Genomic DNA, 13,399 nt, shown 5'->3' on the forward strand with positions numbered 1-13,399 from the left:
ACCATATTCGTCTCCAATCTGACTTTTGCTCACGTCTCGAATGAATTCAAGAACATATTCAAAAAAATTCTGACCAAAAGTGGGAATGGTTTGCAGATTTCGAACAACTAGAATGACTGAAACTAATAAGATAGCAATTACAACCCAAGAAGTAATAAGTACTTGGGCATGCACTTGGAAACCCCCTATTTGCCAATAGAAATGTTGACCCACTTCCACAGCAGATATATCGTATAATCTTTTTAATGTGTTGATGGAACATAATAAAACATTCATATTGTCCTGCCCTCTTAAAAGAAATTGAAATTGAAAGGGAATTATTTTAATTCAACCATCTCCTTTCCTTTTTGATTTGTCTACTTTCATTTTTGATTTTGAATACCGACTAATCACATAATATTTCCGTTTGTTCTTTTTATATTTTTCTCTTTCTTTTGTGCGATTTAGTAATAGTATAATAACCGATTTCATAAATCTATGAATCTCCCCAACCAAATCAAATAATTCATTTATCTTATTATTAATCAAAAATTTCGTATATAGCTAGAACGACCCTCACAAATTGCAAATATTAATTTGTTAAGAATTAATCGGATTGAGGCTATAGCATCATCATTAGCTGGAATCGAAATATCGGCGAGGTCCGGGTCACAATTTGTATCGATTAAACAAATCGTTGGAATTTCCAAAGTTATACATTCTCGAAGAGCCGTATATTCTTCTTGCTGATCGACGATTATTACAATATCGGGTAACCCCGTCATATATTTAATGCCACCAAGATATGTTTCCAAATGAGATAATTGTCTTTTCAATATAGCAGCATCTCTTTTTGGAAAACAGTTGAGTCTCCCCGTCTTTTGTTGCATTCTCAAGTCCCTGAACTTATGAAGTCTCGTTTCTGTAGTATACCAATTCGTTAACATACCGCCGAGCCATTTTTTATTAACATAATGACACCGAGCTCTTATTGCCGCCCGCGCTACTGAATCAGCTGCTTTTTTTTTGGTACCAACAATTAAGAATTGTTTTCCCTTACTTGCTGCGTCAAAAACTAAATCACAAGCTTCTGATAAAAACCGAGCAGTTCTAGTAAGATTTGTAATATGAATACCCTTACGCTTTGCAGATATATAAGGTTCCATTTTAGGATTCCATTTTCTAGTACCGTGGCCAAAATGAACTCCTGCTTCCATCATCTCTTCCAAAATTATGTTCCAATATCTTTTTGTCATTTATATTTATCCCCACACTTTTTTTTTTCAAAAAAAAAAAAAAATAGAAAAAAAAAGACCAGGTATCGTGAAATAGAAATAAAAAATTGTTCCGATGGAACCTTCTCTTCTACCGAAGATTGGCCATTGATACATGATTAGACCATTTTTTTCTATTTATTATTCTTTTTTTTTATTATCTTTCTTTTACTACCCCCAAAAATGATCGCATTTAGGGTAGGGGGATGAATCCGCTCTTAGGAATCATTAAATCTTAGATTGTTCTGATGTATCGCATAAATTCTTTGAAATGAAAAAAAAGAATTCTCTGTGGTGGAACAAAATATCTCTCATTTCGTCCTCGAATAAATTTTTCTTTTTTGATTCCAAGGTAATCTTGTTATGTTGCCTTGGCTTTGAACGGTGCATTATTCTTTTTAATCCGGTACCAACGGGTATCATTCCCCCTAAAACAACGTTCTCTTTCAGACCTTTCAACCAATCTATACGACCCCGGAGAGCGGCTTTTGCTAAAACTCTAGCAGTTTCTTGAAAACTTGCTTCAGATATAAAACTTTGAGTATTCAGAGATGTTTTTGTTATTCCCAATAATAGAGCTCGGTAGCAAGTTGCTTCTTCCAAGGCACGGCCCGCTCGTTCGGCTCGCAACAATCCAATTAGTTCGCCGGGTGAAAAAACATTAGACATTCCATTTTCTGAAACCAAGACTTTTGATGTTATTTGACGCACAATAATTTCTATATGTCTATTATGGATGTGAACTCCCTGGGATCGATAAACTTTTTGAATTTTATTAACCAAAGAAATACGACTTTGCGCTATAGTTAACTCGGCACCGATCAAGAATCCCCAAGGAATGCCGAGAATTCTTGTTATATATCCGTTCCAAGTGTCAACTCTCTTTTCTAGCTTCATCGATATTGAATCAATTGAACGCACTTCTAATACCTGTTCTACTTTTGGAAGACCTTGTGTTATATCACCAGATCTCGATTTTTCATATATAAATGTAACTAATATATCTCCTTCATAAAGTATTTCTCCATAATGTCCATGAACAGTTGCTCCTGGAGTTGCCAAATAAGGGTTAGCCGATCTTATTCCTACAGAATCCATTTGAATAGTTAGAACTTGACCCGATTTTAAGTGTGGTGCATTTTTCGTTTGCACTATACATACATTTTCACAAATAAATTGCCCAAGACTTATTATTGGAAACGTTTTTTCATAATAATTGTGATGGATAAAATGCCAATTCAAATAGAATGGATTTAAAACGATATTACTGCATCTATCAGGTTTATAAATTCTCTCATTTTCGTCCATTAAATAATATTTGAATACTTGAAGAGTTTCCTTTAATTTGTCAAGTTGCAAATTATTATTCATTAAGATCTGATTATGAGTTATTAAACGAAAAAATGAATAATAATTTGCAACTTGAAGGGCTATTCCTAAAGGACCAAACAAATTCTTAATTGGAATTATGGAATCTATTTGAATTTTTTGAATTCCTTCTTTTATCCCATTGTAATATTTTCTATCGTTGAATGGTCCTATTTGAAAACAATTAGATGATGACAAAATTATCAAAGATCGACATTTCTCATTTCTATTCAACAACATACGAATAGTTCCGTGATTTTGTCTAAGTGATTGTTGAATTTTTGCCTTCGAATAAATAGAAAAAAATGGATTGATAAAGGTCCGATCCGACTCATTATCTGAGATCAATCCTGAACTGGACGGATCATTTCTTTTTCTGATATATGAAATATGAGATTTCACTAAGTCAATTCTTAGGAAATCCCTAATCAAACCATTTGTACTTACTTGAACAAAAGAAGCGTGGGCATTTTCGATAGAAGAACTTGTTTTGTCTTGATCCCAATTCAAGACTAAACAAGTCCGAACTAATTGAATCCTTGTATTAGAAATTCCCGGAATTGATTTTCCATTTCCAGAAAGAATATAATTAATAACTTTAAGTTCCAGATCATTTCTTTCCTGGAACCTATCTTGGGGAAAAAGTTTTACTAAATGGATACCGTCCGCTATTTCATATAGAATTACGGGTCGAACCAAAACAAAATACTTTTTTTTGGTAATTGTGATCCATTGGACATAGATCCAATTTTTCATTTTTTTTGCTTCCTTTGAATTTTGTTTTACCGTTCCGGATGGTATCAAGATGGCACTGTGTCGGGATATCTTATCCATCTCTCCAGTAAAATAGATATCCCCGGAAAATATTTTTACTTCAATCTTTTTTTTTTTCTTCTCCATTTGGACCAATCCACCTACTCGACTTCTTATATTTAAAGTTATTGGTGTATCTACTCCAACGATACTATTGTTCCGTATCATTATGGAAGAAGATTCGGGTAAAATATGCACTTCCTCGGGAATGAAAAAAAATCGATCTACTTTGATTTGGTATTTTGGCTTAAATTCTTTAACTCCTTGATACTCAATTAAAAAATCCTCTTTTTTAAAAATGGAATTTATTCCTATAGTCCTATATTTTGTAATTCCTGAACTCTGCGTTCGGTATTGAGGATCATCGAAATAAGCAAGAATACTATTTCTACGAAAAATACCATTGATTGGTATTTCAATCGAGATACCGGAAGGGGACATTAGTTCTTTGTCTCGTTCTTGAATCGATTGGAATGGAAATGGAATGATGAATCTATTTCTTCGCCTCTTTGCTAATAAATCCGAAGTGTCATGGAAAATAGCAAGATGTGTAAAATGACAATAATCCATACATATGATTTGATTCAATATTGAATAATCAGGAATCCTTCCTTCTTTTTTACCAGAAAGATTGAAACTAAAGAATTTATGTCTTACTTGTTCATTACTTACTAAAAGGTTACAAATATTTCTTTCTCCAGTAGAAAGAGAATGAATGTTCATTTGATCTTGATCCTTGCGGAGTGAAAAAGAGACTGAACCGACCCTGTACGACTTTCCTGATAATATCCATAAATGACTTGTTTTTGGTAAGATATGGACATTACTATATCTAAATTCTGATGCATGGTATACATCGGTACTCCAATGCATTTCTCCTTCTGAGTCAGAATAAACATGTTTTCGAACCTTTTCCTTCAAATTCAAAGTGTATGTTCCCGCACGAATCTCAGCAATCACTTGTTCCGATTTTACATATTGATCATTTTGAACTAATAAAAAACTTTTTGGTGGAATAATCACATTATGTATAATATCGTCACTTTCAATAGTTACATACAAGTTTATAGAACATAGAAAAGCAGGATGCCCATGACGTGTACGTGTAGGATGAACCAAATCCTCATTGAATTTAATTTTTCCATTAGAAGGCGCTCGCACATGTTCCGCAGTACCCCCTGTGAATACTCCACCGGTATGAAAAGTTCTTAATGTTAGTTGAGTACCCGGTTCTCCAATAGATTGACCCGCAATAATACCTACAGCTTCTCCTAATTCCACTAAGTGGCCATGAGTAGGACTTTGGCCATAACATAATCGGCAGATCCAAGATGTATTCCTACAGGTAAAGGGGGTTCGAATAGATATTGGTTGTGTTTGAAAAGTTTTGAATCGATTGATAAGTCCAATTCCAATATCTTGATTTCTAACAGCAATGCATCGTGAACCTCTGTATATATCGTCTGCTAATACACGACCAATTAATGTTTGTATCAAAATTATTTCCGGCATCATTCCATTCTGGATATTCACCGAAATCCCTTGAATGGTACCGCAATCTGTTCGACGTACAACAATGTGTTGAACCACTTCAACAAGTCTGCGTGTAAGATATCCAGCATCCGATGTTCGTACAGCAGTATCTACAACCCCTTTACGGGCTCCGTAGCAAGAAATGATATATTCTGTTAAAGACAGTCCTTCGCGTAAATTGCTTTGAATAGGTAAATCAATCATTTGCCCTTGTGGATCCGACATTAATCCTCTCATACCTACTAATTGGTGTACTTGAGATGCATTTCCTCTAGCTCCTGAAAAAGACATTATATGGACTGGATTCAAGGGGTCGGTCATCCTAAAATTAGGATTCATTTCTTGTCTCAAATATTCACTAGTAGCATACCATATCTCAATGGATTGTCGTAATTTTTCTACCGCATGTACATTCCCATAATGATGATGTTTTTCCAAAATAAAAATTTGTTGTTCAGCATCTTGAACTAGCCATCCTTTAGAAGGTATTGTTAAAAGATCATCAATTCCTAATGAAATGGATGTAGCCGTAGCTTGACGGAATCCCAGAGTCTTTACTTGATCCAGGATGTGTGATGTATATGCCATTCCGAAGTGGTTTATTAATCTGCTAATAAGTCGTTTAATGGCAGTTCCACCTATCACTTTATTGTGAAAGACTAGATTGGCTCGTTCTGCCATAAGTACCTCCATATTCCACTCAGTGGGATTCGGTTCGACAATGGATTTGAGTCAATGATTGGAAAACTTCCTTTTCTTTATCTTGATTCGCGTAGAAATTTTAAAACTATGATCCTAGTTGAACCACGGAGACCTGAATTCCACACTGGTAGCATAAATTTACTTATCTTACATATCAACCATCTATATGATTAGATATACTGTATGAATAGGTCCGGCAAAAACCTTGTATAGCTTCTTCAATTTCTCGATAAAAAGAAATATGACCAACAGTGGTTCGAATGTATATACAACGAATTTCTTTTTTTGTACTTCTTACTACTAGATAATGCCCATAAATTTCATGATAGGTACCCAAAGATTCGTAGTGAACTTCGATAGGAACTTCTCTTGACGAAATAATGCGTTGATCTAATCGCCATCGGAACCACAAAGGACTATCGAAATCTATTCTTTTCTGTTGATAAGCTCCAATTGCATCATAGGAATTACAAAAAAAAGGTTCTTTTTTTTTCGTATACTTATAGTTATTATCTCGAATTCTTTCATTTTTCGAATTTCTGCAATTACACGGATTATACCTATTTGAACAAATACCTCGACGATTCCCGCTCGTTAATACGTAAAGCCCAATAAGTATATCTTGAGTTGGTACGGAAATGGGATCCCCAATAGCTGGAGATAAGAGGTTCATATGAGAAAACATAAGTAAACGAGCTTCTGCTTGAGCCTCCAAAGATAAAGGCACATGAATAGCCATTTGATCCCCATCAAAGTCTGCATTGAATCCCTTACAAACTAATGGATGTAAACAAATAGCACGCCCTTCTACTAAAATGGGTTGGAATGCCTGTATGCCTAATCTATGCAGAGTAGGGGCTCTATTCAGCAATACGGGATGCCCCCGCATAACTTCTTGAAGTATTTCCCATACAATCGGTTCTTTTTCCCGAATTTTACTCTTAGCAATTCCTATGTTCGAAGCAAAATGTTTTCGAATTAGACCACGAATTAGAAATGTCTGGAAAAGTTCTATTGCTATTTCGCGAGGTAATCCACATCGATGTAATGAAAGTGATGGACCTACGACAATGACAGAACGTCCCGAATAATCAACCCGTTTGCCAAGCAGAGTCTCGCGAAATCTTCCCTCTTTGCCCTCAATTATATCGGAAAATGATTTGTAAACCTTATTATGACCGTCCTTCATTGGTTGTCCGCGGATTCCATTATCAAGAAGTGTATCCACGGCTTCTTGTACCAATTTTTCCTGACACATTACTAATTCTCCTGGTGTAGATCTACTTGTTGTTAATAGATCGATAAGAGTATTATTCCGATAGATAACTCTTCTATAGAGTTCATTAATATCCGAGCTCATTAGCTTACCCCCATCTATTTGAATAATGGGTCTCAATTCGGGAGGAAGAACTGGTAAGAGACATAAAACCATCCATTCTGGTTCTATATTTGTTCGGATAAAATGTTTAGCTAATTCTATGCGTCGAACCAAAAAATTCTTTCTTCTTCCAACTTTTCGATCTTCCCATTCATTTTCATTGTCCATGGATCCCTCTTCTCCTAATTCTTTCCATTCTATCAACGAAGAATCAATAAGAATTCTCAAATCCAGATCGGCTAATTGTTCTCGGATAGCACCCGCTCCACTTGAAATTTCTCGATTTCGAAATATATCGAAACCTTGGGTAGAAAAAAAAATAGGTATGCTGTGTTTCCAGGATTGTATTTCATATTCGAATGGACCTCGTAATCGTAAGAAAGTGGGTTTTTTAACTACGGGCCTAGCAAACGAAAAATTTGGATAGGATCCAATCCAATAGGATCTCCCCCTTTCAAAATCGGACGTGAAGGTTTCCTCTCATCCGGCTCAAGTAGTTATACCAAATAAAGATAAAGCAAAGGGTTTCCACTTTCAAATTCTATAAAACCCCTAATCTAAAATAAAAGGTTTACTCTTTACTCAAGTTCTCAATAAAGACTAATCAACATTTCATTGATGCATTCTTTTTCTTTTTTTATATTTTCTGAATTATTTATCCAATTCTCAATTACGACAGAAAAGAAATGAAATGTAAAATTCTTGAGTAGTCTATCCCCCTTCGAATGGGGAATCCCCTAAAATGGAATCATTCATTAAAGGGAGTATCCTGGAATTCATAAGGGATTTCCTTGTCTATGTATCATTCCATTTGATCTTTTAGGTCCAGACGTCACCTCGACGGTTATGCTATGATGTCCTTAAGCCTATATGCGATAGATAGGCTTCTGCAACCATGATATATTTGCTTATTAGAACATAATTTCAGTTCTTTCTAAAAAAGATGGAATAGTGAATTCCACAAAAAAAGTATTTCTTTTTCTTTCACGAGATACGTGCAGCTAGAAATTCATATTTATTTGTTACTGAATCGACCATAGACCAATTCCCTTTTATTTGGGAGTATTCAATACATCCATAATTCTGAGCTTCATATTACTCATTTCAAGAGACATGTCAGATTTAGGGCATCCCAATTCAATTGAATGGAATGACAGTTTCTCATTCGGAATCTGTACAATAGGAATTTTGATCAAATCACACATCGCAGTATACTAGACCCTCTAATTCTTTAAGAGGTTTATCTAAAAGATTCGCGATATAACTAGGAAGCCGTTTCAAATACCACACATGAGTTACTAGGCATGCCAGTTTTATATAGCCCATTTGATATCTACGTATCCGAGAATCAATAAATTCTACTCCGCATTGTTCACAAAATTTGGGATCGTCCTTTTTATCTCTGATTACTCGATAATTTCCACAAGCACAAATCCCACTTTTTATAGGCCCAAAAATTCTTTCACAAAATAATCCATCTTTTTCAGGCTTATTGGTTTTGTAATGAAAAGTATAGGGTTTTTTTACCTCCCCAACTATCTCTCCATTAGGTAGGATTTTTTTTGCCCAAGCACTTATTTGTTGAGGAGAAACTGATCCAATTCGGAGTTGTTGATGTTTATACTGATCAATCATAGAATAAAAATTCTGATTCAGTTCAATTAAGCTTCCTTCCTATAAATCCGGAAGTTCTTCTCAGATACAAGGAAATGATTCAGTTCCATAACCAAAGATCGTAGTTCTCGAACGAGCAATCGAAAAGATTCTGGAGCATCCGTAGGTTTAGGTATTGTTCCTCCAATGATCGTAGTACCGAGTACTTCTTGGCGAGCTTTAATATGATCCGATTTATAAGTAAGCATCTCTTGTAACATATGAGCAACACCAAATCCCTCCAGGGCCCAAACTTCCATTTCGCCTACCCGTTGTCCTCCCCGTTTGGCCCTTCCTCTAAGGGGTTGTTGCGTAACAAGTGCATAATGTCCACTGGAACGTCCATGTATTTTATCATCAACTTGATGAATTAATTTCAAGATATAAGGCTTTCCCATTAGAACAGGCTTTTTAAAAGAATTCCCTGTTCTTCCATCAAATATTCTGCTTTTTCCCGGATCCTCGGGTTCAAATATCCATGGATTCGATGTTTGTTTACTGGCTTCATATAATTCAGAAAACACTAGTTTTCTCGAAGCCTCTTGTTCATATCTTTCATCAAAAGGTGCTATTCGATAATGTCTATCTAGCATACTTCCCGCTAACCCGAGTGAGGATTCAAATATCTGTCCTACATTCATTCGTGAAGGTACCCCTAATGGATTGAAGACCATATCAACGGATCTTCCGTCTTGCAAATAAGGCATATCCTGTCTAGACAAAATCTTTGAAACGATACCCTTATTTCCATGTCTCCCGGCCACTTTATCGCCTACTTTAATTTCACGTTTCTGTAATATATATATACCAATCATTTCTGGATTATAACTGGAACCCCCTTTTTTTTGGATCCATCTCACATCAATAACTCGACCCCTACCGCCTATAGGTAGTTTTAGACAAGTTTCCTTTGAGGTGGATACCTGAATGCCAAGTATAGCTCGTAATAATCTATCTTCCGGGGAATACGAGGATTCTTTCGCCATTTGAGGCGTTAATTTACCCACTAAAATATCGCCCGTTTCGACCCAAGATCCCAGGATCACAATTCCATTTTTGTCTAAATTTCGGAGTAAATGGGCTTCTAGGTGCGGAATTTGATTAGTGATTCTTTCAGAACCCTGGCTTGTCATATGAGTCTGAATTTCATATTTCCGTATGTGAAAAGAAGTAAAAATATCTTCATAGACCAAACGCTCACTAATGAGTACAGCATCCTCAGAATTGTAACCTTCCCATGGCATATAAGCTACAAATACGTTTTTTCCCAAAGCGAGTTCGCCACCAACTGTAGAGGCACCATCCGCTAAAATTTGTCCCCTTTTTATGTATTTACCTTGCTGAACCTGGGGTTTTTGATGCATGCAAGTATTTTTGTTGGAACGTTGATATATAGTTAATGGAATGCTTAGAGTAACCCCATTTCCAACAAAAATGATCTTGTCAGTATCGGGATAAATGACGTTTCCCTCGTATTCGGCTATAGCGGAAACCCCAGAATCTAAAGCAACTTGGCGTTCCAATCCAGTTCCAACAATGCATTTTTCGGACCGAGAAAGCGGAACTGCTTGACGTTGCATATTAGAACTCATTAAAGCTCGATTCGCATCATTATGCTCGATAAAAGGAATGAGGGAAGCTCCAATAGAAAAATATTGGAAGGGAAAAATACCTCGAAGATGAACCTGTTCCCATGCAATAGTAAGAAATTCTTGACGGTATCGAGCTGGAACAATCTGTTCTTCCTGAATATCTCGATTTAGTGCCAAAGAATTTCCTGTTGTTACCATATAGTATTCATCTCTATTTGGTGATAAATAAAACATGCGTATTCTTTTGGATCTCTCAGAGATTTCATAAAATGGACTTTCTATAGACCCCCAACTACCAATCCTCGCATGAATTGCGAGGGATCCAATAAGTCCAACATTGATTCCTTCAGATGTGTCAATTGGACAAATACGTCCATAGTGACTAGGATGGATATCTCGTATCCGAAAACTAGCAGTTCGCCCTGTCAATCCTCCAGGGCCCAAATAACTCAATTTTCTCCCATGAACTATTTGGGTCAATGGATTGGTTTGATCTAAAACTTGAGATAATGGATGTAATCCAAAAAAGGATTCATAAGTAGTTGTTAATGGAGTTGAAGTCACCAAATTCTGAGGAGTCGGTATCAATTTATGTCTAATTGCTCCACATATAGTTCCTCTAACCATATTTTCTAAACGAACCAGGGCCAATCCAAATTGATCTTGTAATAGATCTGCTACAGAACGAATACGTTTATTTTTCAAATGATTTATATCGTCAAGTGTACCCATTCCAAATTTCATTCCAATCAAATGATCCGTAGCTGTCAATATATCTCGCGGTAACAAAAATGTATTGTTCTGAGGTATATCAAGATTCAGCTTTTGGTTCATATTTCGTCGACCAATCCTTCCTAATTCACATCTTTGTTGAAAAAATTTTTTTTGTAATTCTTTACATAAAGATTCAGAAAATACTGGATCTCCACCTACACAAGCAAATTGTCGATAAAACTCCAAAATGGCATTTTCTTTTGACCCGATTTTTTTTTTCTCCTTATCATTCAAGAAAGACACGAAAATTTCAGGATAACAAACATTCCCTAGAATTTCGTTTAAATTCGAACCCATAGCTGATGATAGAACTAGAATAGATATTTTCTGTTTTCTACTCACACGAGCCCATATCCTTGCTTTTCTATCAATCTCTAATTCTAATCTCCCCCCCCAATCTGATATTATGGTGCCAGTATAGACCGAAATTCCGTTATGATCCAATTCTGATCGGTAATAGATACCAGGGCTTTGCAATATTTGATTGATTACAATTCTGTATATTCCATTTACTATAAAAGTTCCCAGGGAATTCATTAGAGGAATGTTTCCAATAAAAATAGTTTGTTCTTGTATGTCCCTACTGCTTTTCCAAATTAATCCTGCGGATACATATAATTCAGAGGAATATGTAAGCGATTCATATACGGCATCTTTTTCGTTTATCAAGGGTTCTAACAATTGATATTTTTCCACAAATAATTGAAATTCCATTTCTTGATCTGTATCCTCAATTTTTGGAAACTTAAAAAGTCCTTCTGTTAACCCCCGATCAATGAACCTACAAAATCCTTCAAATTGTATCTGATTCAACCCGGGTAGTGCAGACAGTCCCTCATTTCCAACCTCAAGCATTTTCAATTTCCCCGTGAATTTTATAGAAAAATATCCCACGATTTGCTGTCATTCTTTCTCAAATCACATGAATAGATTTAGCAAAAATGGAATTTCTGTTCTTTTTCTTTTTACTGAATTACATGAAATTTTACCTAACCCTGTGTATGAAATACCTATTATGAAAAGAAGAATAAATAAAATATGATTTTATACTCAACTATGAATTTGCAACAAAACAAACAGATAGAATCGAAATTCGAATATAAATAGAAAAATGGAAACGAATTGAATAATTCCACTTTCATTTTCGGGTTTTTTAAGGCATATCAAAAAAAAAAAAATAGATTCCATTTATACCATTATTCTGATATTACATATTCCAATTTGATTTGATACCCGAAAAAAATCAATTCGGGATTTGCTCTGCTCGCTGAGATAAAGATCTAATCGAATAATCAGAAACAATATAGAATTGATTTTTTTAGCACTTAACCTTTTTAATTGTTTAAAAAAGAATTTGAATTCGCAGAAAAGAGAGAAATTTTTACCTATTTTTTTTAGAATAGGAGAATACGATTAGAGTGTGTAATAAGGCTTGTATTTATTAAACATACGTAGATCTAACTCCAACTCTATCTATCTATCTATAGATAGATAGATATCTTTATTACTTTATTGCACGTTCGGGAAAGCACATGACATGTCATGTTCATTTTTTATTTTCTATTCAATCTATAAAAAGGGGGAAGCACGAGAATTTCTTGAAAATTCCCTATAGTATATATATTATATATGGATAAGATATCCAATTAGATAATATTTGTGTAACAATGAAAATTTATGTTCTAGGGTTTACATATATTGACAGTTGCTGTTATAATTGAAATAGGGAAAGTTTTTTTTTCAAAAAAGATTGATTGGTTATGTATCAATTTCGATTTTCTTATCTCATTAAGAAAAAAAAACATCTTAGATCCAAATTTTCAAGAATCGTTCAGAAATTTATAGTTAACGGTTGCGATTTGTCCCGAGATTTTTTTCTTTTTTTTTTAAGAATGGGATCAAAGAAAACCAAATTTAAAATACAAGCATAAAAAAAAGAAGTATAGAATCCTCCTTTTTTGGGGAAAGTGGGAATTCTCATATATTCATATATATATATATATTAGTTTTTTCGATTTTAGTTTTGGCGGCATGGCCGAGTGGTAAGGCGGGGGACTGCAAATCCTTTTTCCCCAGTTCAAATCCGGGTGTCGCCTGATCGACAAGAGATTTGAAATAGTGTATTACGTTTTTTTGATAGAAATTTTTTTTTCCAGCAGAAGCAAGCGGAGGAAAAGGACTCTTGAAACTTGTTTTATTCTAAATTCTAAGGTTTGTTCCAAAAAATGCTGTAAATCTTTTCGTCTCGGATTGAAGGAAAGATTCCAGTAGTGAAAAGGAATCGATAAATGTTGAAATAATAGTCGTTTCAATCCACTACTATTGTAGTGTCC

At 35.0% G+C, this 13,399-nt stretch overlaps 1 non-coding gene and 1 pseudogene across 1 annotated transcript; one reads left to right on the plus strand and one right to left on the minus strand.

The window, feature by feature from the left end:
* Positions 1 to 445: 445 nt before the first annotated feature.
* On the minus strand, positions 446 to 8,620 carry LOC113851940 (annotated as a pseudogene).
* Positions 8,621 to 13,091: 4,471 nt separating this feature from the next.
* Positions 13,092 to 13,162, plus strand: TRNAC-GCA. The gene has a single exon. It is a non-coding gene; the product is annotated as a tRNA-Cys (tRNA).
* The last annotated feature ends 237 nt before the right edge of the window (positions 13,163 to 13,399 follow it).

Source organism: Abrus precatorius, unplaced genomic scaffold (assembly GCF_003935025.1).
Source record: "Abrus precatorius isolate BTA unplaced genomic scaffold, Abrus_2018 Scaffold0, whole genome shotgun sequence".
In the NCBI taxonomy this organism is placed as follows: Eukaryota; Viridiplantae; Streptophyta; class Magnoliopsida; order Fabales; family Fabaceae; genus Abrus; species Abrus precatorius.